Raw genomic sequence first — 26,794 nt, 5'->3', positions numbered from 1 at the left:
CCAGTGTTCTCCTTTATGAGGCCTATTTTGTGAATCCTACTTCCTGTGTACTCTTCCCGTATCCTATTTCCAGAAACGTACTTCCTGTGTTTTCCATCATGAGGCCTATTTCTTGAATCCTGCTTCCTGTGTTCTACCTCCAGTATTCTATTACGTGAGTCCTAATTCCTGTGTTGTACTTCCATAATTCTACTTCCTTAATCCTACTCTCTGTGTTGTCCTTCCTGAGTTCTATTTCCTGAATCTTAATTCCTGTGTTCTACTTCCTGAGTTCTATTTCCTGAATCCTACTTCCTTTTTCTACCTCCGTAATTCTATTTCCCACATCCTACCTCCTGGTTCTATTTCCAGAATTCTATTTCCTGAATCCTACATCCTGTGATCTATTTCCTAAGTTCTATTTCCTGAATCCAACTTGCTGCGCTCTCCTTCATGAGGTCTATTTCCTGAATCTTGCTTCCTGTCTTTTTCATCCTGAGTTCTATTTCCTGAATCCTACTTCCTGTGTTCTACTTCCTGAGTTCTATTTCCTGAATCCAACTTCCGTTTTTCTCCTTTTGAGTCCTATTTCCTAACTCTTACATCCTGTGTTCCACTTCCAGAGTTATATATCCTCAAACCTACTTCCTGTGTTGTGCTTCCTGTGTTCTGTTTCCTGAATCCTATTTCCTGTGTTCTACTTATGGAATTCTATATTCTGAATCCTACTTCCTGTGTTCTACTTCCGGAATACTATTTCCTGAACCCTACTTCCTGTGTTCTCCTTCCTGAATTCTATTTCCTGAATCTTAATTCCTGTGTTCTACTTCCTGAGTTCTATTTCCTGAATCCAACTTCCGTTTTTCTCCTTTTGAGTCCTATTTCCTAACTCTTACATCCTGTGTTCCACTTCCAGAGTTATATATCCTCAAACCTACTTCCTGTGTTGTGCTTCCTGTGTTCTGTTTCCTGAATCCTATTTCCTGTGTTCTACTTATGGAATTCTATATTCTGAATCCTACTTCCTGTGTTCTACTTCCGGAATACTATTTCCTGAACCCTACTTCCTGTGTTCTCCTTCCTGAATTCTATTTCCTGAATCTTAATTCGTGTTCCCCTTCCTGAGTTCTTTCTTGAACTTTACTTCCTGTGTCGTTCTTCCGGAATACTGTTTCCTGAATTCTACTTCCTCTGTCCTACTTCTGGAATTCTATTTCCTGAATCCTACTTCCTCTGTTCTACTTCCTAAGTTCTATTTCCTGAATGCTACTTCCTGTGTTCTACTTCCTGAGTTCTATTTCCTGAATCCAACTTCCTGTGCTTTCTTTCATGAGGCCTATTTCCAGAATCCTAGCTCCTGTGTTTTACATCCTGAGTTCTACTTCCTGTCTGCTACTTCTGGAATTCTATTCCTTGAATCCTACTTCCTGTGTTCTCTATATGAGGCCGATTTCCTGAGTAGTAATTCCTGTGTTCTACTTCTGGAATTCTATTTCCTGAATCCTGCTTCCTGTGTTCGACATCTGGAATTCTATTTCCTGAATCCTACTCCCTGTGTTCTCCTTCCTGAGTTCTATTTCCTGAATCTTAATCTTTTGTTCTACATCCTGAGTTCCATTTCCTGACTCCTAATTCCTGTGTTCACTTCCGGAATTCTATTTCGTGAAAGCTACTCCCTGTGTACTGCTTCCTGAGTTCTATTTCTGAATCTGAATTCCTGTTTTCTGCTTCCTATGTTCTATTCCTGAATCCTACTTCCTGTGTTCTACTTCCTGAGTTCTATTTCCTCAATCCAACTTCCTGTGCTTTCTTTCATGAGGCCTATTTGCAGAATACTACATCCTGCATTGTACTTCCTGAGTTCTATTTCCTGAATCCTACTTCCAGTGTTCTCCTTCCTCAGTTCTATTTCCTGAATCCTACTTCCTGTGTTCTACTGCTGGAATTCTATTTCCTGAATCCTACTTCCTTTGTTCTACTTGAGGAATTCTATATCCTGTATCCTAGCTCCTGTATTCTGCTTCATGAGGCCTATTTCCTGAATATTGCTTCCTGTGTTCTACTTCCGCAATACTATACCCTTAATCCTACTTCCTGTGTTCCCCTTCTTGAGGCCTATTTCCTGAATGCATTTTCATGTGTTCTACTTCCTGAGTTCGATTTCCTGAATCCAACTTCCTGTGCTCTCTTTCATGGGGCCTATTTCATGAATCTGACATCCTGTGTTCTACTTCCTGAGTTCTATTTCTTCAATCCTACTTCCTGTATCCTCTATAATGAGGCCTATTTCGTGAATCCTACTTCCTGTGTTCTACTTCCGGAATTCTATTTCCTGAAACCTTCCTCCATCATGAGGCCTATTTCATGAATACGGCTTGCTGTGTTCTACCAGCTGGATTCTATTTCCTAAATCTGCTTTACTGTGTTCTACATCATGAGGTCTATTTCCTGAATATTACTTCTTGTATTCTCCTTCCTGTGTTCTATAACCTGAATCCTACTTCCTGTGTTCTTCTTCCAGTATTCTATTTCCTGAATCCTCATTCGTGTGCTACTTCCTGAGAACTATTTCCTGAATCCTACGTCCTGTGTTCTCCTTCATGAGGCCTATTTCCTGATTCCGACTTCCTGTGTTCTACTTCCGGAATTTCACTTCCTGAATCTTACTTCCTGCGTTTTACTTCCCGAGTTCTATTTCCCAAATTCTACTTCCTGTGTTCTATTTAGTGAATCTTAATTCCTTGGTTTTCCTTCCTGAATTCTATTTTGTGAATCCTGCTTCCTGTGTTCTACTTCCGGTATTCTATTTCCTGAATTTTACTTCATGTGTCCTACGTCTGGATTCCAATATCCTGAATTCTACTTTCTGTGTTCTGCTTATGGAATTCTATTTCCTGAATCCTAATACCTGTTTTCTCCTTCCTGAGTTGTATTTCCTAAATCTTACATCATGTGTTGTACTTCCAGAATTCTATTTCCTGAATCCTACTTCCTGTGTTCTACTTCCAGAATTCTATTTGCTGAACTCTATTACCTGTGTTCTCCTTCATGAGGCCTATTTACTGAATACTACTTCCTGTGTTATACTTCTGGAATTCTATTTCCTGAATCCTATTTCCTGTGTTCCACTTCGGGAATTCTACTTCCAGAATCCTACTCCCTGTGTTCTACTACCTTAGTTCTACTTCCTGAATCTTAATTCCTGTGCTCTATTGCCTGAGTTCTATTTCCTGAATCCTACCTCATGTGTTCCCCTTCTGGAATTCTATTGTTTAATATCCTACATCCTGTGTTATACGGCCAGGACTCTATTTCCTGAATCCAACTTCCTGTGTTCTTTTTCCTGCATTCTTTTTCCTGAATCCAACTTCCTGTGCTCTCCTTCATGAGGCCTACACCTTTAATCCTACTTCGTGTGTTCTACTTCCTGAGTTCTATTTCCTGAATCCAATTTCCTGTGTTCTCTTTCTTCAGTTCTATTTCCTGAATTCTACTTCCTGTGTTCTACCTCAGTATTTCTATTTCCTGAATCCAATGTCCTGTGTTCTCCTTCATGGGTCCTATTTCCTGTATCCTATTTCATGTGTTCTAATTCCTGAGTTCTATTTCCTGAATCCTACATCCTGTGTTATGCTTACTCAGTTTTATTTCCTGAATCCTATATCCTGTGTTATACTTATGGAATTCTATTTTCTGAATCCTGCTTCCTGTTTTCTTCTTCCTGAGTTCCTTTTCCTGAATCTTACATCCTTTGTTCTCCTTCCTAGTATCAATTTCCTGAATCTTATGTCCTATGATCTATTTCTGAGTTCTAATTCCTGAATACTACTTCCTGTGTTGTACTTGAGGAATTCTATTCCCTGAATCCTACTTCATGTGTTCTCCTTCCTGAGTTCTATTTCCTGAATCTTAATTCCTGTGTTATACTTCCTGATTTCTATTTACTTAATCTTACTTCCTGTATTCTACTTCTGGAATTCTATTTCCTAAGTCCTACTTCCTGTATTCTACTTCCAGAATTCTATTTCCTGAATGCTACTTAATGTGTTCCACTTCCTGAGTTCTATTTAATGAATCCTATGTCCAGTGTTCTCCTTTATGAGGCCTATTTTGTGAATCCTACTTCCTGCGTACTCTTCCCGTATCCTATTTCCAGAAACGTACTTCCTGTGTTTTCCATCATGAGGCCTATTTCTTGAATCCTGCTTCCTGTGTTCTACCTCCAGTATTCTATTACGTGAGTCCTAATTCCTGTGTTGTACTTCCATAATTCTACTTCCTTAATCCTACTCTCTGTGTTGTCCTTCCTGAGTTCTATTTCCTGAATCTTAATTCCTGTGTTCTACTTCCTGAGTTCTATTTCCTGAATCCTACTTCCTTTTTCTACCTCCGTAATTCTATTTCCCACATCCTACCTCCTGTGTTCTATTTCCAGAATTCTATTTCCTGAATCCTACATCCTGTGATCTATTTCCTAAGTTCTATTTCCTGAATCCAACTTGCTGCGCTCTCCTTCATGAGGTCTATTTCCTGAATCTTGCTTCCTGTCTTTTACATCCTGAGTTCTATTTCCTGAATCCTACTTCCTGTATTCTACTTCCTGAGTTCTATTTCCTGAATCCAACTTCCGTTTTTCTCCTTTTGAGTCCTATTTCCTAACTCTTACATCCTGTGTTCCACTTCCAGAGTTATATATCCTCAAACCTACTTCCTGTGTTGTGCTTCCTGTGTTCTGTTTCCTGAATCCTACTTCCTGTGTTCTACTTATGGAATTCTATATTCTGAATCCTACTTCCTGTGTTCTACTTCCGGAATACTATTTCCTGAACCCTACTTCCTGTGTTCTCCTTCCTGAATTCTATTTCCTGAATCTTAATTCCTGTGTTCTCCTTCCTGAGTTGTATTTCATGAATCCTACTTCCTGTGTTCTACTTCCAGTATTCTATTCGCTGAATACTATTTCCTGTGTTCTCCTTCATGAGGCCTATTTCCTGAGTACTACCTCCTGGGTTATACTGCCGGAATTCTGTTTCCTGAATCCTACTTCCTGTGTTGAACTTTGGGAATTGTACTTTCAGATTCCTACTCCCTGTGTTCTCCTTCCTGAGTTCTATTTCCTGAATATTAATTCCTGTCCTCTACTTCCTGAGTTGTTTCCTGAATCCAACTTCCTGTGCTCTCTTTCATGGGGCCTATTTCCCAGATCCTATATCTTGTGTTCTACTTCCTGAGTTCTATTTCCTGAATCTTAATTCGTGTTCCCCTTCCTGAGTTCTTTCTTGAACTTTACTTCCTGTGTCGTTCTTCCGGAATACTGTTTCCTGAATTCTACTTCCTCTGTCCTACTTCTGGAATTCTATTTCCTGAATCCTACTTCCTCTGTTCTACTTCCTAAGTTCTATTTCCTGAATGCTACTTCCTGTGTTCTACTTCCTGAGTTCTATTTCCTGAATCCAACTTCCTGTGCTTTCTTTCATGAGGCCTATTTCCAGAATTCTAGCTCCTGTGTTTTACATCCTGAGTTCTACTTCCAGTCTGCTACTTCTGGAATTCTATTCCTTGAATCCTACTTCCTGTGTTCTCTATATGAGGCCGATTTCCTGAGTAGTAATTCCTGTGTTCTACTTCTGGAATTCTATTTCCTGAATCCTGCTTCCTGTGTTCGACATCTGGAATTCTATTTCCTGAATCCTACTCCCTGTGTTCTCCTTCCTGAGTTCTATTTCCTGAATCTTAATCTTTTGTTCTACATCCTGAGTTCCATTTCCTGACTCCTAATTCCTGTGTTCACTTCCGGAATTCTATTTCGTGAAAGCTACTCCCTGTGTACTGCTTCCTGAGTTCTATTTCTGAATCTGAATTCCTGTTTTCTGCTTCCTATGATCTATTCCTGAATCCTACTTCCAGTGTTCTCCTTCCTCAGTTCTATTTCCTGAATCCTACTTCCTGTGTTCTACTGCTGGAATTCTATTTCCTGAATCCTACTTCCTTTGTTCTACTTGAGGAATTCTATATCCTGAATCCTAGCTCCTGTATTCTGCTTCATGAGGCCTATTTCCTGAATATTGCTTCCTGTGTTCTACTTCCGCAATACTATACCCTTAATCCTACTTCCTGTGTTCCCCTTCTTGAGGCCTATTTCCTGAATGCATTTTCATGTGTTCTACTTCCTGAGTTCGATTTCCTGAATCCAACTTCCTGTGCTCTCTTTCATGGGGCCTATTTCATGAATCTGACATCCTGTGTTCTACTTCCTGAGTTCTATTTCTTCAATCCTACTTCCTGTATCCTCTATAATGAGGCCTATTTCGTGAATCCTACTTCCTGTGTTCTACTTCCGGAATTCTATTTTCTGAAACCTACATCCATCATGAGGCCTACTTCCTGAATACTGCTTGCTGTGTTCTACCCCCTGGATTCTATTTCCTAAATCTGCTTTACTGTGTTCTACATCATGAGGTCTATTTCCTGAATATTACTTCTTGTATTCTCCCTCCTGTGTTCTATATCCTGAATCCTACTTCCTGTGTTCTTCTTCCAGAATTCTATTTCCTGAATCCTCATTCATGTGCTACTTCCTGAGAACTATTTCCTGAATCCTACGTCCTGTGTTCTCCTTCATGAGGCCTATTTCCTGATTCCTACTTCCTGTGTTCTACTTCCGGAATTTCACTTCCTGAATCTTACTTCCTGCGTTTTACTTCCCGAGTTCTATTTCCCAAATTCTACTTCCTGTGTTCTATTTAGTGAATCTTAATTCCTTGGTGTCGGTGTCACTCCCGGCCGGCAGGAAGGACACACAACAAAGTCTGGCTGTGGACAACCTTTTCTTTTATTTTCCTTCTCCGTACAGCCTGCCCCGGGAATCCTCCCGGCCGAAGCCTCTGTTGGTCCGCTCCCCGCGGCTCCTTGCATGCTTCTTCTCTACAGTCTGTCCCGAAGCCTCTACCGGTCCGCTCTCCGCGGCTCCTTGCGTGCTTCTCCCTACAGTCTGTCCCGAAGCCTCTACCGGTCCGCTCTCCGCGGCTCCTTGCGTGCTTCTTCTTTCGTCGCGGGAGAGGCACTCACTTTTATAGGGTTACAGTGGCCAATCAGTTCAAAGCGCGCGATGCGGGCTGATTGGCTAACATCAGTTGTTGCTAGGCAGACTATCTTACAGGGCGGGTTGTTTACCAAGCAAGAAGCAGGAGATCTTACAGGGCGGGTTGTTTACCAAGCAGGAGATAAGCGCCGTCTTAACACACTTGATGGGAGGGGTAATCTAGCTCAGGCTTTGCTCTTTCCTACAGGCCTCACGTCCGCCAAGTAAGGCGACCGGGCTCGGCTGCGGCTCCCAACACCTTGGTTTTCCTTCCTGAATTCTATTTTGTGAATCCTGCTTCCTGTGTTCTACTTCCGGTATTCTATTTCCTGAATCTTACTTCATGTGTCCTACTTCTGGATTCCTATATCCTGAATTCTACATTCTGTGTTCTACTTACGGAATTCTACTTCCTGAATCCTAATTCCTGTTTTCTCCTTCCTGAGTTGTATTTCCTAAATCTTACATCATGTGTTGTACTTCCAGAATTCTATTTCCTGAATCCTACTTCCTGTGTTCTACTTCCAGAATTCTATTTGCTGAACTCTATTACCTGTGTTCTCCGACATGAGGCCTATTTACTGAATACTACTTCCTGTGTTATACTTCTGGAATTCTATTTCCTGAATCCTATTTCCTGTGTTCCACTTCGGGAATTCTACTTCCAGAATCCTACTCCCTGTGTTCTACTACCTTAGTTCTACTTCCTGAATCTTAATTCCTGTGCTCTATTGCCTGAGTTCTATTTCCTGAATCCTACCTCATGTGTTCCCCTTCTGGAATTCTATTGTTTAAAATCCTACATCCTGTGTTATACGGCCAGGACTCTATTTCCTGAATCCAACTTCCTGTGTTCTTTTTCCTGCATTCTTTTTCCTGAATCCAACTTCCTGTGCTCTCCTTCATGAGGCCTACACCTTTAATCCTACTTCGTGTGTTCTACTTCCTGAGTTCTATTTCCTGAATCCAATTTCCTGTGTTCTCTTTCTTCAGTTCTATTTCCTGAATTCTACTTCCTGTGTTCTACCTCAGTATTTCTATTTCCTGAATCCAACGTCCTGTGTTCTCCTTCATGGGTCCTATTTCCTGTATCCTATTTCATGTGTTCTAATTCCTGAGTTCTATTTCCTGAATCCTACATCCTGTGTTATGCTTCCTCAGTTTTATTTCCTGAATCCTATATCCTGTGTTATACTTATGGAATTCTATTTCCTGCATCCTGCTTCCTGTTTTCTTCTTCCTGAGTTCCTTTTCCTGAATCTTACATCCTTTGTTCTCCTTCCTAGTATCAATTTCCTGAATCTTATGTCCTTTGATCTATTTCTGAGTTCTAATTCCTGAATACTACTTCCTGTGTTGTACTTGAGGAATTCTATTCCCTGAATCCTACTTCATGTGTTCTCCTTCCTGAGTTCTATTTCCTGAATCTTAATTCCTGTGTTATACTTCCTGATTTCTATTTACTTAATCTTACTTCCTGTATTCTACTTCTGGAATTCTATTTCCTAAGTCCTACTTCCTGTATTCTACTTCCAGAATTCTATTTCCTGAATGCTACTTAATGTGTTCCACTTCCTGAGTTCTATTTAATGAATCCTATGTCCAGTGTTCTCCTTTATGAGGCCTATTTTGTGAATCCTAATTCCTGTGTATTCTTCCCGTATCCTATTTCCAGAAACGTACTTCCTGTGTTTTCTATCATGAGGCCTATTTCTTGAATCCTGCTTCCTGTGTTCTACCTCCAGTATTCTATTACATGAGTCCTAATTCCTGTGTTGTACTTCCATAATTCTACTTCCTCAATCCTACTCTCTGTGTTGTCATTCCTGAGTTCTATTTCCTGAGTCTTAATTCCTGTGTTCTACTTCCTGAGTTCTATTTCCTGAATCCTACTTCCTTTTTCTACCTCCGTAATTCTATTTCCCACATCCTACATCCTGTGTTCTATTTCCAGAATTCTATTTCCTGAATCCTACATCCTGTGATATATTTCCTAAGTTCTATTTCCTGAATCCAACTTGCTGTGTTCTTTTTCCTGAATCCAACTTCCTGTGCTCTCCTTCATGAGGCCTACACCTTTAATCCTACTTCGTGTGTTCTACTTCCTGAGTTCTATTTCCTGAATCCAATTTCCTGTGTTCTATTTCTTCAGTTCTATTTCCTGAATTCTACTTCCTGTGTTCTACCTCAGTATTTCTATTTCCTGAATCCAACGTCCTGTGTTCTCCTTCATGGGTCCTATTTCCTGTATCCTATTTCATGTGTTCTAATTCCTGAGTTCTATTTCCTGAATCCTACATCCTGTGTTATGCTTCCTCAGTTTTATTTCCTGAATCCTATATCCTGTGTTATACTTATGGAATTCAATTTCCTGCATCCTGCTTCCTGTTTTCTTCTTCCTGAGTTCCTTTTCCTGAATCTTACATCCTTTGTTCTCCTTCCTAGTATGAATTTCCTGAATCTTATGTCCTATGATCTATTTCTGAGTTCTAATTCCTGAATACTACTTCCTGTGCTGTACTTCAGGAATTCTATTCCCTGAATCCTACTTCATGTGTTCTCCTTCCTGAGTTCTATTTCCTGAATCGTAATTCCTGTGTTATACTTCCTGATTTCTATTTACTTAATCTTACTTCCTGTATTCTACTTCTGGAATTCTATTTCCTAAGTCCTACTTCCTGTATTCTACTTCCAGAATTCTATTTCCTGAATGCTACTTAATGTGTTCCACTTCCTGAGTTCTATTTAATGAATCCTATGTCCAGTGTTCTCCTTTATGAGGCCTATTTTGTGAATCCTACTTCCTGTGTACTCTTCCCGTATCCTATTTCCAGAAACGTACTTCCTGTGTTTTCCATCATGAGGCCTATTTCTTGAATCCTGCTTCCTGTGTTCTACCTCCAGTATTCTATTACGTGAGTCCTAATTCCTGTGTTGTACTTCCATAATTCTACTTCCTTAATCCTACTCTCTGTGTTGTCCTTCCTGAGTTCTATTTCCTGAATCTTAATTCCTGTGGTCTACTTCCTGAGTTCTATTTCCTGAATCCTACTTCCTTTTTCTACCTCCGTAATTCTATTTCCCACATCCTACCTCCTGTGTTCTATTTCCAGAATTCTATTTCCTGAATCCTACATCCTGTGATCTATTTCCTAAGTTCTATTTCCTGAATCCAACTTGCTGCGCTCTCCTTCATGAGGTCTATTTCCTGAATCTTGCTTCCTGTCTTTTACATCCTGAGTTCTATTTCCTGAATCCTACTTCCTGTGTTCTACTTCCTGAGTTCTATTTCCTGAATCCAACTTCCGTTTTTCTCCTTTTGAGTCCTATTTCCTAACTCTTACATCCTGTGTTCCACTTCCAGAGTTATATATCCTCAAACCTACTTCCTGTGTTGTGCTTCCTGTGTTCTGTTTCCTGAATCCTACTTCCTGTGTTCTACTTATGGAATTCTATATTCTGAATCCTACTTCCTGTGTTCTACTTCCGGAATACTATTTCCTGAACCCTACTTCCTGTGTTCTCCTTCCTGAATTCTATTTCCTGAATCTTAATTCCTGTGTTCTCCTTCCTGAGTTGTATTTCGTGAATCCTACTTCCTGTGTTCTACTTCCAGTATTCTATTCGCTGAATACTATTTCCTGTGTTCTCCTTCATGAGGCCTATTTCCTGAGTACTACCTCCTGTGTTATACTGCCGGAATTCTGTTTCCTGAATCCTACTTCCTGTGTTGAACTTTGGGAATTGTACTTTCAGATTCCTACTCCCTGTGTTCTCCTTCCTGAGTTCTATTTCCTGAATATTAATTCCTGTCCTCTACTTCCTGAGTTGTTTCCTGAATCCAACTTCCTGTGCTCTCTTTCATGGGGCCTATTTCCCAGATCCTACATCTTGTGTTCTACTTCCTGAGTTCTATTTCCTGAATCTTAATTCGTGTTCCCCTTCCTGAGTTCTTTCTTGAACTTTACTTCCTGTGTCGTTCTTCCGGAATACTGTTTCCTGAATTCTACTTCCTCTGTCCTACTTCTGGAATTCTATTTCCTGAATCCTACTTCCTCTGTTCTACTTCCTAAGTTCTATTTCCTGAATGCTACTTCCTGTGTTCTACTTCCTGAGTTCTATTTCCTGAATCCAACTTCCTGTGCTTTCTTTCATGAGGCCTATTTCCAGAATCCTAGCTCCTGTGTTTTACATCCTGAGTTCTACTTCCTGTCTGCTACTTCTGGAATTCTATTCCTTGAATCCTACTTCCTGTGTTCTCTATATGAGGCCGATTTCCTGAGTAGTAATTCCTGTGTTCTACTTCTGGAATTCTATTTCCTGAATCCTGCTTCCTGTGTTCGACATCCGGAATTCTATTTCCTGAATCCTACTCCCTGTGTTCTCCTTCCTGAGTTCTATTTCCTGAATCTTAATCTTTTGTTCTACATCCTGAGTTCCATTTCCTGACTCCTAATTCCTGTGTTCACTTCCGGAATTCTATTTCGTGAAAGCTACTCCCTGTGTACTGCTTCCTGAGTTCTATTTCTGAATCTGAATTCCTGTTTTCTGCTTCCTATGTTCTATTCCTGAATCCTACTTCCTGTGTTCTACTTCCTGAGTTCTATTTCCTGAATCCAACTTCCTGTGCTTTCTTTCATGAGGCCTATTTGCAGAATACTACATCCTGCATTGTACTTCCTGAGTTCTATTTCCTGAATCCTACTTCCAGTGTTCTCCTTCCTCAGTTCTATTTCCTGAATCCTACTTCCTGTGTTCTACTGCTGGAATTCTATTTCCTGAATCCTACTTCCTTTGTTCTACTTGAGGAATTCTATATCCTGAATCCTAGCTCCTGTATTCTGCTTCATGAGGCCTATTTCCTGAATATTGCTTCCTGTGTTCTACTTCCGCAATACTATAGCCTTAATCCTACTTCCTGTGTTCCCCTTCTTGAGGCCTATTTCCGGAATGCATTTTCATGTGTTCTACTTCCTGAGTTCGATTTCCTGAATCCAACTTCCTGTGCTCTCTTTCATGGGGCCTATTTCATGAATCTGACATCCTGTGTTCTACTTCCTGAGTTCTATTTCTTCAATCCTACTTCCTGTATCCTCTATAATGAGGCCTATTACGTGAATCCTACTTCCTGTGTTCTACTTCCGGAATTCTATTTCCTGAAACCTACCTCCATCATGAGGCCTATTTCATGAATACTGCTTGCTGTGTTCTACCAGCTGGATTCTATTTCCTAAATCTGCTTTACTGTGTTCTACATCATGAGGTCTATTTCCTGAATATTACTTCTTGTATTCTCCTTCCTGTGTTCTATATCCTGAATCCTACTTCCTGTGTTCTTCTTCCAGTATTCTATTTCCTGAATCCTCATTCGTGTGCTACTTCCTGAGAACTATTTCCTGAATCCTACATCCTGTGTTCTCCTTCATGAGGCCTATTTCCTGATTCCTACTTCCTGTGTTCTACTTCCGGAATTTCACTTCCTGAATCTTACTTCTTGCGTTTTACTTCCCGAGTTCTATTTCCCAAATTCTACTTCCTGTGTTCTATTTAGTGAATCTTAATTCCTTGGTTTTCCTTCCTGAATTCTATTTTGTGAATCCTGCTTCCTGTGTTCTACTTCCGGTATTCTATTTCCTGAATCTTACTTCATGTGTCCTACGTCTGGATTCCTATATCCTGAATTCTACTTTCTGTGTTCTGCTTACGGAATTCTATTTCCTGAATCCTAATTCCTGTTTTCTCCTTCCTGAGTTGTATTTCCTAAATCTTACATCATGTGTTGTACTTCCAGAATTCTATTTCCTGAATCCTACTTCCTGTGTTCTACTTCCAGAATTCTATTTGCTGAACTCTATTACCTGTGTTCTCCTTCATGAGGCCTATTTACTGAATACTACTTCCTGTGTTATACTTCTGGAATTCTATTTCCTGAATCCTATTTCCTGTGTTCCACTTCGGGAATTCTACTTCCAGAATCCTACTCCGTGTGTTCTACTACCTTAGTTCTACTTCCTGAATCTTAATTCCTGTGCTCTATTGCCTGAGTTCTATTTCCTGAATCCTACCTCATGTGTTCCCCTTCTGGAATTCTATTTTTTAAAATCCTACATCCTGTGTTATACGGCCAGGACTCTATTTCCTGAATCCAACTTCCTGTGTTCTTTTTCCTGCATTCTTTTTCCTGAATCCAACTTCCTGTGCTCTCCTTCATGAGGCCTACACCTTTAATCCTACTTCGTGTGTTCTACTTCCTGAGTTCTATTTCCTGAATCCAATTTCCTGTGTTCTCTTTCTTCAGTTCTATTTCCTGAATTCTACTTCCTGTGTTCTACCTCAGTATTTCTATTTCCTGAATCCAACGTCCTGTGTTCTCCTTCATGGGTCCTATTTCCTGTATCCTATTTCATGTGTTCTAATTCCTGAGTTCTATTTCCTGAATCCTACATCCTGTGTTATGCTTCCTCAGTTTTATTTCCTGAATCCTATATCCTGTGTTATACTTATGGAATTCTATTTCCTGAATCCTGCTTCCTGTTTTCTTCTTCCTGAGTTCCTTTTCCTGAATCTTACATCCTTTGTTCTCCTTCCTAGTATCAATTTCCTGAATCTTATGTCCTATGATCTATTTCTGAGTTCTAATTCCTGAATACTACTTCCTGTGTTGTACTTGAGAAATTCTATTCCCTGAATCCTACTTCATGTGTTCTCCTTCCTGAGTTCTATTTCCTGAATCTTAATTCCTGTGTTATACTTCCTGATTTCTATTTACTTAATCTTACTTCCTGTATTCTACTTCTGGAATTCTATTTCCTACGTCCTACTTCCTGTATTCTACTTCCAGAATTCTATTTCCTGAATGCTACTTAATGTGTTCCACTTCCTGAGTTCTATTTAATGAATCCTATGTCCAGTGTTCTCCTTTATGAGGCCTATTTTGTGAATCCTACTTCCTGTGTACTCTTCCCGTATCCTATTTCCAGAAACGTACTTCCTGTGTTTTCCATCATGAGGCCTATTTCTTGAATCCTGCTTCCTGTGTTCTACCTCCAGTATTATATTACGTGAGTTCTAATTCCTGTGTTGTACTTCCATAATTCTACTTCCTTAATACTACTCTCTGTGTTGTTCTTCCTGAGTTCTATTTCCTGAATCTTAATTCCTGTGTTCTACTTCCTGAGTTCTATTTCCTGAATCCTACTTCCTTTTTCTACCTCCATAATTCTATTTCATACATCCTACCTCCTGTGTTCTATTTCCAGAATTCTATTTCCTGAATCCTACATCCTGTGATCTATTTCCTAAGTTCTATTTCCTGAATCCAACTTGCTGCGCTCTCCTTCATGAGGTCTATTTCCTGAATCTTGCTTCCTGTCTTTTACATCCTGAGTTCTATTTCCTGAATCCTACTTCCTGTGTTCTACTTCCTGAGTTCTATTTCCTGAATCCAACTTCCGTTTTTCTCCTTTTGAGTCCTATTTCCTAACTCTTACATCCTGTGTTCCACTTCCAGAGTTATATATCCTCAAACCTACTTCCTGTGTTGTGCGTCCTGTGTTATGTTTCCTGAATCCTACTTCCTGTGTTCTACTTATGGAATTCTATATTCTGAATCCTACTTCCTGTGTTCTACTTCCGGAATACTATTTCCTGAACCCTACTTCCTGTGTTCTCCTTCCTGAATTCTATTTCCTGAATCTTAATTCCTGTGTTCTCCTTCCTGAGTTGTATTTCGTGAATCCTACTTCCTGTGTTCTACTTCCAGTATTCTATTCGCTGAATACTATTTCCTGTGTTCTCCTTCATGAGGCCTATTTCCTGAGTACTACCTCCTGTGTTATACTGCCGGAATTCTGTTTCCTGAATCCTACTTCCTGTGCTGAACTTTGGGAATTGTACTTTCAGATTCCTACTCCCTGTGTTCTCCTTCCTGAGTTCTATTTCCTGAATATTACTTCCTGTCCTCTACTTCCTGAGTTGTTTCCTGAATCCAACTTCCTGTGCTCTCTTTCATGGGGCCTATTTCCCAGATCCTATATCTTGTGTTCTACTTCCTGAGTTCTATTTCCTGAATCTTAATTCGTGTTCCCCTTCCTGAGTTCTTTCTTGAACTTTACTTCCTGTGTCGTTCTTCCGGAATACTGTTTCCTGAATTCTACTTCCTCTGTCCTACTTCTGGAATTCTATTTCCTGAATCCTACTTCCTCTGTTCTACTTCCTAAGTTCTATTTCCTGAATGCTACTTCCTGTGTTCTACTTCCTGAGTTCTATTTCCTGAATCCAACTTCCTGTGCTTTCTTTCATGAGGCCTATTTCCAGAATCCTAGCTCCTGTGTTTTACATCCTGAGTTCTACTTCCTGTCTGCTACTTCTGGAATTCTATTCCTTGAATCCTACTTCCTGTGTTCTCTATATGAGGCCGATTTCCTGAGTAGTAATTCCTGTGTTCTACTTCTGGAATTCTATTTCCTGAATCCTGCTTCCTGTGTTCGACATCCGGAATTCTATTTCCTGAATCCTACTCCCTGTGTTCTCCTTCCTGAGTTCTATTTCCTGAATCTTAATCTTTTGTTCTACATCCTGAGTTCCATTTCCTGACTCCTAATTCCTGTGTTCACTTCCGGAATTCTATTTCGTAAAAGCTACTCCCTGTGTACTGCTTCCTGAGTTCTATTTCTGAATCTGAATTCCTGTTTTCTGCTTCCTATGTTCTATTCCTGAATCCTACTTCCTGTGTTCTACTTCCGGAATTCTATTTCCTGAAACCTAACTCCATCATGAGGCCTATTTCATGAATACTGCTTGCTGTGTTCTACCAGCTGGATTCTATTTCCTAAATCTGCTTTACTGTGTTCTACATCATGAGGTCTAATTCCTGAATATTACTTCTTGTATTCTCCTTCCTGTGTTCTATATCCTGAATCCTACTTCCTGTGTTCTTCTTCCAGTATTCTATTTCCTGAATCCTCATTCGTGTGCTACTTCCTGAGAACTATTTCCTGAATCCTACATCCTGTGTTCTCCTTCATGAGGCCTATTTCCTGATTCCTACTTCCTGTGTTCTACTTCCGGAATTTCACTTCCTGAATCTTACTTCCTGCGTTTTACTTCCCGAGTTCTATTTCCCAAATTCTACTTCCTGTGTTCTATTTAGTGAATCTTAATTCCTTGGTTTTCCTTCCTGAATTCTATTTTGTGAATCCTGCTTCCTGTGTTCTACTTCCGGTATTCTATTTCCTGAATCTTACTTCATGTGTCCTACGTCTGGATTCCTATATCCTGAATTCTACTTTCTGTGTTCTGCTTACGGAATTCTATTTCCTGAATCCTAATTCCTGTTTTCTCCTTCCTGAGTTGTATTTCCTAAATCTTACATCATGTGTTGTACTTCCAGAATTCTATTTCCTGAATCCTACTTCCTGTGTTCTACTTCCAGAATTCTATTTGCTGAACTCTATTACCTGTGTTCTCCTTCATGAGGCCTATTTACTGAATACTACTTCCTGTGTTATACTTCTGGAATTCTATTTCCTGAATCCTATTTCCTGTGTTCCACTTCGGGAATTCTACTTCCAGAATCCTACTCCGTGTGTTCTACTACCTTAGTTCTACTTCCTGAATCTTAATTCCTGTGCTCTATTGCCTGAGTTCTATTTCCTGAATCCTACCTCATGTGTTCCCCTTCTGGAATTCTATTGTTTAATATCCTACATCCTGTGTTATACGGCCAGGACTCTATTTCCTGAATCCAACTTCCTGTGTTCTTTTTCCTGCATTCTTTTTCCTGAATCCAACTTCCTGTGCTCTCCTTCATGAGGCCTACACCTTTAATCCTACTTCGTGTGTTCTACTTCCTGAGTTCTATTTCCTGAATCCAATTTCCTGTGTTCTCTTTCTTCAGTTCTATTTCCTGAATTCTACTTCCTGTGTTCTACCTCAGTATTTCTATTTCCTGAATCCAATGTCCTGTGTTCTCCTTCATGGGTCCTATTTCCTGTATCCTATTTCATGTGTTCTAATTCCTGAGTTCTATTTCCTGAATCCTACATCCTGTGTTATGCTTCCTCAGTTTTATTTCCTGAATCCTATATCCTGTGTTATACTTATGGAATTCTATTTTCTGAATCCTGCTTCCTGTTTTCTTCTTCCTGAGTTCCTTTTCCTGAATCTTACATCCTTTGTTCTCCTTCCTAGTATCAATTTCCTGAATCTTATGTCCTATGATCTATTTCTGAGTTCTAATTCCTGAATACTACTTCCTGTGTTGTACTTGAGGAATTCTATTCCCTGAATCCTACTTCATGTGTTCTCCTTCCTGAGTTCTATTTCCTGAATCTTAATTCCTGTGTTATACTTCCTGATTTCTATTTACTTAATCTTACTTCCTGTATTCTACTTCTGGAATTCTATTTCCTAAGTCCTACTTCCTGTATTCTACTTCCAGAATTCTATTTCCTGAATGCTACTTAATGTGTTCCACTTCCTGAGTTCTATTTAATGAATCCTATGTCCAGTGTTCTCCTTTATGAGGCCTATTTTGTGAATCCTACTTCCTGCGTACTCTTCCCGTATCCTATTTCCAGAAACGTACTTCCTGTGTTTTCCATCATGAGGCCTATTTCTTGAATCCTGCTTCCTGTGTTCTACCTCCAGTATTCTATTACGTGAGTCCTAATTCCTGTGTTGTACTTCCATAATTCTACTTCCTTAATCCTACTCTCTGTGTTGTCCTTCCTGAGTTCTATTTCCTGAATCTTAATTCCTGTGTTCTACTTCCTGAGTTCTATTTCCTGAATCCTACTTCCTTTTTCTACCTCCGTAATTCTATTTCCCACATCCTACCTCCTGTGTTCTATTTCCAGAATTCTATTTCCTGAATCCTACATCCTGTGATCTATTTCCTAAGTTCTATTTCCTGAATCCAACTTGCTGCGCTCTCCTTCATGAGGTCTATTTCCTGAATCTTGCTTCCTGTCTTTTACATCCTGAGTTCTATTTCCTGAATCCTACTTCCTGTATTCTACTTCCTGAGTTCTATTTCCTGAATCCAACTTCCGTTTTTCTCCTTTTGAGTCCTATTTCCTAACTCTTACATCCTGTGTTCCACTTCCAGAGTTATATATCCTCAAACCTACTTCCTGTGTTGTGCTTCCTGTGTTCTGTTTCCTGAATCCTACTTCCTGTGTTCTACTTATGGAATTCTATATTCTGAATCCTACTTCCTGTGTTCTACTTCCGGAATACTATTTCCTGAACCCTACTTCCTGTGTTCTCCTTCCTGAATTCTATTTCCTGAATCTTAATTCCTGTGTTCTCCTTCCTGAGTTGTATTTCATGAATCCTACTTCCTGTGTTCTACTTCCAGTATTCTATTCGCTGAATACTATTTCCTGTGTTCTCCTTCATGAGGCCTATTTCCTGAGTACTACCTCCTGGGTTATACTGCCGGAATTCTGTTTCCTGAATCCTACTTCCTGTGTTGAACTTTGGGAATTGTACTTTCAGATTCCTACTCCCTGTGTTCTCCTTCCTGAGTTCTATTTCCTGAATATTAATTCCTGTCCTCTACTTCCTGAGTTGTTTCCTGAATCCAACTTCCTGTGCTCTCTTTCATGGGGCCTATTTCCCAGATCCTATATCTTGTGTTCTACTTCCTGAGTTCTATTTCCTGAATCTTAATTCGTGTTCCCCTTCCTGAGTTCTTTCTTGAACTTTACTTCCTGTGTCGTTCTTCCGGAATACTGTTTCCTGAATTCTACTTCCTCTGTCCTACTTCTGGAATTCTATTTCCTGAATCCTACTTCCTCTGTTCTACTTCCTAAGTTCTATTTCCTGAATGCTACTTCCTGTGTTCTACTTCCTGAGTTCTATTTCCTGAATCCAACTTCCTGTGCTTTCTTTCATGAGGCCTATTTCCAGAATTCTAGCTCCTGTGTTTTACATCCTGAGTTCTACTTCCAGTCTGCTACTTCTGGAATTCTATTCCTTGAATCCTACTTCCTGTGTTCTCTATATGAGGCCGATTTCCTGAGTAGTAATTCCTGTGTTCTACTTCTGGAATTCTATTTCCTGAATCCTGCTTCCTGTGTTCGACATCTGGAATTCTATTTCCTGAATCCTACTCCCTGTGTTCTCCTTCCTGAGTTCTATTTCCTGAATCTTAATCTTTTGTTCTACATCCTGAGTTCCATTTCCTGACTCCTAATTCCTGTGTTCACTTCCGGAATTCTATTTCGTGAAAGCTACTCCCTGTGTACTGCTTCCTGAGTTCTATTTCTGAATCTGAATTCCTGTTTTCTGCTTCCTATGATCTATTCCTGAATCCTACTTCCAGTGTTCTCCTTCCTCAGTTCTATTTCCTGAATCCTACTTCCTGTGTTCTACTGCTGGAATTCTATTTCCTGAATCCTACTTCCTTTGTTCTACTTGAGGAATTCTATATCCTGAATCCTAGCTCCTGTATTCTGCTTCATGAGGCCTATTTCCTGAATATTGCTTCCTGTGTTCTACTTCCGCAATACTATACCCTTAATCCTACTTCCTGTGTTCCCCTTCTTGAGGCCTATTTCCTGAATGCATTTTCATGTGTTCTACTTCCTGAGTTCGATTTCCTGAATCCAACTTCCTGTGCTCTCTTTCATGGGGCCTATTTCATGAATCTGACATCCTGTGTTCTACTTCCTGAGTTCTATTTCTTGAATCCTACTTCCTGTATCCTCTATAATGAGGCCTATTTCGTGAATCCTACTTCCTGTGTTCTACTTCCGGAATTCTATTTTCTGAAACCTACATCCATCATGAGGCCTACTTCCTGAATACTGCTTGCTGTGTTCTACCCCCTGGATTCTATTTCCTAAATCTGCTTTACTGTGTTCTACATCATGAGGTCTATTTCCTGAATATTACTTCTTGTATTCTCCCTCCTGTGTTCTATATCCTGAATCCTACTTCCTGTGTTCTTCTTCCAGAATTCTATTTCCTGAATCCTCATTCATGTGCTACTTCCTGAGAACTATTTCCTGAATCCTACGTCCTGTGTTCTCCTTCATGAGGCCTATTTCCTGATTCCTACTTCCTGTGTTCTACTTCCGGAATTTCACTTCCTGAATCTTACTTCCTGCGTTTTACTTCCCGAGTTCTATTTCCCAAATTCTACTTCCTGTGTTCTATTTAGTGAATCTTAATTCCTTGGTGTCGGTGTCACTCCCGGCCGGCAGGAAGGACACACAACAAAGTCTGGCTGTGGACAACCTTTTCTTTTATTTTCCTTCTCCGTACAGCCTGCCCCGGGAATCCTCCCGGCCGAAGCCTCTGTTGGTCCGCTCCCCGCGGCTCCTTGCATGCTTCTTCTCTACAGTCTGTCCCGAAGCCTCTACCGGTCCGCTCTCCGCGGCTCCTTGCGTGCTTCTCCCTACAGTCTGTCCCGAAGCCTCTACCGGTCCGCTCTCCGCGGCTCCTTGCGTGCTTCTTCTTTCGTCGCGGGAGAGGCACTCACTTTTATAGGGTTACAGTGGCCAATCAGTTCAAAGCGCGCGATGCGGGCTGATTGGCTAACATCAGTTGTTGCTAGGCAGACTATCTTACAGGGCGGGTTGTTTACCAAGCAAGAAGCAGGAGATCTTACAGGGCGGGTTGTTTACCAAGCAGGAGATAAGCGCCGTCTTAACACACTTGATGGGAGGGGTAATCTAGCTCAGGCTTTGCTCTTTCCTACAGGCCTCACGTCCGCCAAGTAAGGCGACCGGGCTCGGCTGCGGCTCCCAACACCTTGGTTTTCCTTCCTGAATTCTATTTTGTGAATCCTGCTTCCTGTGTTCTACTTCCGGTATTCTATTTCCTGAATCTTACTTCATGTGTCCTACTTCTGGATTCCTATATCCTGAATTCTACATTCTGTGTTCTACTTACGGAATTCTATTTCCTGAATCCTAATTCCTGTTTTCTCCTTCCTGAGTTGTATTTCCTAAATCTTACATCATGTGTTGTACTTCCAGAATTCTATTTCCTGAATCCTACTTCCTGTGTTCTACTTCCAGAATTCTATTTGCTGAACTCTATTACCTGTGTTCTCCGACATGAGGCCTATTTACTGAATACTACTTCCTGTGTTATACTTCTGGAATTCTATTTCCTGAATCCTATTTCCTGTGTTCCACTTCGGGAATTCTACTTCCAGAATCCTACTCCCTGTGTTCTACTACCTTAGTTCTACTTCCTGAATCTTAATTCCTGTGCTCTATTGCCTGAGTTCTATTTCCTGAATCCTACCTCATGTGTTCCCCTTCTGGAATTCTATTGTTTAAAATCCTACATCCTGTGTTATACGGCCAGGACTCTATTTCCTGAATCCAACTTCCTGTGTTCTTTTTCCTGCATTCTTTTTCCTGAATCCAACTTCCTGTGCTCTCCTTCATGAGGCCTACACCTTTAATCCTACTTCGTGTGTTCTACTTCCTGAGTTCTATTTCCTGAATCCAATTTCCTGTGTTCTCTTTCTTCAGTTCTATTTCCTGAATTCTACTTCCTGTGTTCTACCTCAGTATTTCTATTTCCTGAATCCAACGTCCTGTGTTCTCCTTCATGGGTCCTATTTCCTGTATCCTATTTCATGTGTTCTAATTCCTGAGTTCTATTTCCTGAATCCTACATCCTGTGTTATGCTTCCTCAGTTTTATTTCCTGAATCCTATATCCTGTGTTATACTTATGGAATTCTATTTCCTGCATCCTGCTTCCTGTTTTCTTCTTCCTGAGTTCCTTTTCCTGAATCTTACATCCTTTGTTCTCCTTCCTAGTATCAATTTCCTGAATCTTATGTCCTTTGATCTATTTCTGAGTTCTAATTCCTGAATACTACTTCCTGTGTTGTACTTGAGGAATTCTATTCCCTGAATCCTACTTCATGTGTTCTCCTTCCTGAGTTCTATTTCCTGAATCTTAATTCCTGTGTTATACTTCCTGATTTCTATTTACTTAATCTTACTTCCTGTATTCTACTTCTGGAATTCTATTTCCTAAGTCCTACTTCCTGTATTCTACTTCCAGAATTCTATTTCCTGAATGCTACTTAATGTGTTCCACTTCCTGAGTTCTATTTAATGAATCCTATGTCCAGTGTTCTCCTTTATGAGGCCTATTTTGTGAATCCTACTTCCTGTGTATTCTTCCCGTATCCTATTTCCAGAAACGTACTTCCTGTGTTTTCTATCATGAGGCCTATTTCTTGAATCCTGCTTCCTGTGTTCTACCTCCAGTATTCTATTACATGAGTCCTAATTCCTGTGTTGTACTTCCATAATTCTACTTCCTCAATCCTACTCTCTGTGTTGTCATTCCTGAGTTCTATTTCCTGAGTCTTAATTCCTGTGTTCTACTTCCTGAGTTCTATTTCCTGAATCCTACTTCCTTTTTCTACCTCCGTAATTCTATTTCCCACATCCTACATCCTGTGTTCTATTTCCAGAATTCTATTTCCTGAATCCTACATCCTGTGATATATTTCCTAAGTTCTATTTCCTGAATCCAACTTGCTGTGTTCTTTTTCCTGAATCCAACTTCCTGTGCTCTCCTTCATGAGGCCTACACCTTTAATCCTACTTCGTGTGTTCTACTTCCTGAGTTCTATTTCCTGAATCCAATTTCCTGTGTTCTATTTCTTCAGTTCTATTTCCTGAATTCTACTTCCTGTGTTCTACCTCAGTATTTCTATTTCCTGAATCCAACGTCCTGTGTTCTCCTTCATGGGTCCTATTTCCTGTATCCTATTTCATGTGTTCTAATTCCTGAGTTCTATTTCCTGAATCCTACATCCTGTGTTATGCTTCCTCAGTTTTATTTCCTGAATCCTATATCCTGTGTTATACTTATGGAATTCAATTTCATGCATCCTGCTTCCTGTTTTCTTCTTCCTGAGTTCCTTTTCCTGAATCTTACATCCTTTGTTCTCCTTCCTAGTATGAATTTCCTGAATCTTATGTCCTATGATCTATTTCTGAGTTCTAATTCCTGAATACTACTTCCTGTGCTGTACTTCAGGAATTCTATTCCCTGAATCCTACTTCATGTGTTCTCCTTCCTGAGTTCTATTTCCTGAATCGTAATTCCTGTGTTATACTTCCTGATTTCTATTTACTTAATCTTACTTCCTGTATTCTACTTCTGGAATTCTATTTCCTAAGTCCTACTTCCTGTATTCTACTTCCATAATTCTATTTCCTGAATGCTACTTAATGTGTTCCACTTCCTGAGTTCTATTTAATGAATCCTATGTCCAGTGTTCTCCTTTATGAGGCCTATTTTGTGAATCCTACTTCCTGTGTACTCTTCCCGTATCCTATTTCCAGAAACGTACTTCCTGTGTTTTCCATCATGAGGCCTATTTCTTGAATCCTGCTTCCTGTGTTCTACCTCCAGTATTCTATTACGTGAGTCCTAATTCCTGTGTTGTACTTCCATAATTCTACTTCCTTAATCCTACTCTCTGTGTTGTCCTTCCTGAGTTCTATTTCCTGAATCTTAATTCCTGTGGTCTACTTCCTGAGTTCTATTTCCTGAATCCTACTTCCTTTTTCTACCTCCGTAATTCTATTTCCCACATCCTACCTCCTGTGTTCTATTTCCAGAATTCTATTTCCTGAATCCTACATCCTGTGATCTATTTCCTAAGTTCTATTTCCTGAATCCAACTTGCTGCGCTCTCCTTCATGAGGTCTATTTCCTGAATCTTGCTTCCTGTCTTTTACATCCTGAGTTCTATTTCCTGAATCCTACTTCCTGTGTTCTACTTCCTGAGTTCTATTTCCTGAATCCAACTTCCGTTTTTCTCCTTTTGAGTCCTATTTCCTAACTCTTACATCCTGTGTTCCACTTCCAGAGTTATATATCCTCAAACCTACTTCCTGTGTTGTGCTTCCTGTGTTCTGTTTCCTGAATCCTACTTCCTGTGTTCTACTTATGGAATTCTATATTCTGAATCCTACTTCCTGTGTTCTACTTCCGGAATACTATTTCCTGAACCCTACTTCCTGTGTTCTCCTTCCTGAATTCTATTTCCTGAATCTTAATTCCTGTGTTCTCCTTCCTGAGTTGTATTTCGTGAATCCTACTTCCTGTGTTCTACTTCCAGTATTCTATTCGCTGAATACTATTTCCTGTGTTCTCCTTCATGAGGCCTATTTCCTGAGTACTACCTCCTGTGTTATACTGCCGGAATTCTGTTTCCTGAATCCTACTTCCTGTGTTGAACTTTGGGAATTGTACTTTCAGATTCCTACTCCCTGTGTTCTCCTTCCTGAGTTCTATTTCCTGAATATTAATTCCTGTCCTCTACTTCCTGAGTTGTTTCCTGAATCCAACTTCCTGTGCTCTCTTTCATGGGGCCTATTTCCCAGATCCTACATCTTGTGTTCTACTTCCTGAGTTCTATTTCCTGAATCTTAATTCGTGTTCCCCTTCCTGAGTTCTTTCTTGAACTTTACTTCCTGTGTCGTTCTTCCGGAATACTGTTTCCTGAATTCTACTTCCTCTGTCCTACTTCTGGAATTCTATTTCCTGAATCCTACTTCCTCTGTTCTACTTCCTAAGTTCTATTTCCTGAATGCTACTTCCTGTGTTCTACTTCCTGAGTTCTATTTCCTGAATCCAACTTCCTGTGCTTTCTTTCATGAGGCCTATTTCCAGAATCCTAGCTCCTGTGTTTTACATCCTGAGTTCTACTTCCTGTCTGCTACTTCTGGAATTCTATTCCTTGAATCCTACTTCCTGTGTTCTCTATATGAGGCCGATTTCCTGAGTAGTAATTCCTGTGTTCTACTTCTGGAATTCTATTTCCTGAATCCTGCTTCCTGTGTTCGACATCCGGAATTCTATTTCCTGAATCCTACTCCCTGTGTTCTCCTTCCTGAGTTCTATTTCCTGAATCTTAATCTTTTGTTCTACATCCTGAGTTCCATTTCCTGACTCCTAATTCCTGTGTTCACTTCCGGAATTCTATTTCGTGAAAGCTACTCCCTGTGTACTGCTTCCTGAGTTCTATTTCTGAATCTGAATTCCTGTTTTCTGCTTCCTATGTTCTATTCCTGAATCCTACTTCCTGTGTTCTACTTCCTGAGTTCTATTTCCTGAATCCAACTTCCTGTGCTTTCTTTCATGAGGCCTATTTGCAGAATACTACATCCTGCATTGTACTTCCTGAGTTCTATTTCCTGAATCCTACTTCCAGTGTTCTCCTTCCTCAGTTCTATTTCCTGAATCCTACTTCCTGTGTTCTACTGCTGGAATTCTATTTCCTGAATCCTACTTCCTTTGTTCTACTTGAGGAATTCTATATCCTGAATCCTAGCTCCTGTATTCTGCTTCATGAGGCCTATTTCCTGAATATTGCTTCCTGTGTTCTACTTCCGCAATACTATACCCTTAATCCTACTTCCTGTGTTCCCCTTCTTGAGGCCTATTTCCGGAATGCATTTTCATGTGTTCTACTTCCTGAGTTCGATTTCCTGAATCCAATTTCCTGTGCTCTCTTTCATGGGGCCTATTTCATGAATCTGACATCCTGTGTTCTACTTCCTGAGTTCTATTTCTTCAATCCTACTTCCTGTATCCTCTATAATGAGGCCTATTACGTGAATCCTACTTCCTGTGTTCTACTTCCGGAATTCTATTTCCTGAAACCTACCTCCATCATGAGGCCTATTTCATGAATACTGCTTGCTGTGTTCTACCAGCTGGATTCTATTTCCTAAATCTGCTTTACTGTGTTCTACATCATGAGGTCTATTTCCTGAATATTACTTCTTGTATTCTCCTTCCTGTGTTCTATATCCTGAATCCTACTTCCTGTGTTCTTCTTCCAGTATTCTATTTCCTGAATCCTCATTCGTGTGCTACTTCCTGAGAACTATTTCCTGAATCCTACATCCTGTGTTCTCCTTCATGAGGCCTATTTCCTGATTCCTACTTCCTGTGTTCTACTTCCGGAATTTCACTTCCTGAATCTTACTTCTTGCGTTTTACTTCCCGAGTTCTATTTCCCAAATTCTACTTCCTGTGTTCTATTTAGTGAATCTTAATTCCTTGGTTTTCCTTCCTGAATTCTATTTTGTGAATCCTGCTTCCTGTGTTCTACTTCCGGTATTCTATTTCCTGAATCTTACTTCATGTGTCCTACGTCTGGATTCCTATATCCTGAATTCTACTTTCTGTGTTCTGCTTACGGAATTCTATTTCCTGAATCCTAATTCCTGTTTTCTCCTTCCTGAGTTGTATTTCCTAAATCTTACATCATGTGTTGTACTTCCAGAATTCTATTTCCTGAATCCTACTTCCTGTGTTCTACTTCCAGAATTCTATTTGCTGAACTCTATTACCTGTGTTCTCCTTCATGAGGCCTATTTACTGAATACTACTTCCTGTGTTATACTTCTGGAATTCTATTTCCTGAATCCTATTTCCTGTGTTCCACTTCGGGAATTCTACTTCCAGAATCCTACTCCGTGTGTTCTACTACCTTAGTTCTACTTCCTGAATCTTAATTCCTGTGCTCTATTGCCTGAGTTCTATTTCCTGAATCCTACCTCATGTGTTCCCCTTCTGGAATTCTATTTTTTAAAATCCTACATCCTGTGTTATACGGCCAGGACTCTATTTCCTGAATCCAACTTCCTGTGTTCTTTTTCCTGCATTCTTTTTCCTGAATCCAACTTCCTGTGCTCTCCTTCATGAGGCCTACACCTTTAAT

The sequence above is a fragment of the Cavia porcellus genome, unplaced genomic scaffold, assembly GCF_034190915.1.
Source record: "Cavia porcellus strain 051 isolate PalLab524CR breed Dunkin Hartley unplaced genomic scaffold, mCavPor4.1 scaffold_7, whole genome shotgun sequence".
NCBI classification, from domain to species: Eukaryota; Metazoa; Chordata; class Mammalia; order Rodentia; family Caviidae; genus Cavia; species Cavia porcellus.
The sequence above is the reverse complement of the archived record's forward strand: the minus strand, read 5'-3'. Positions refer to the sequence as shown.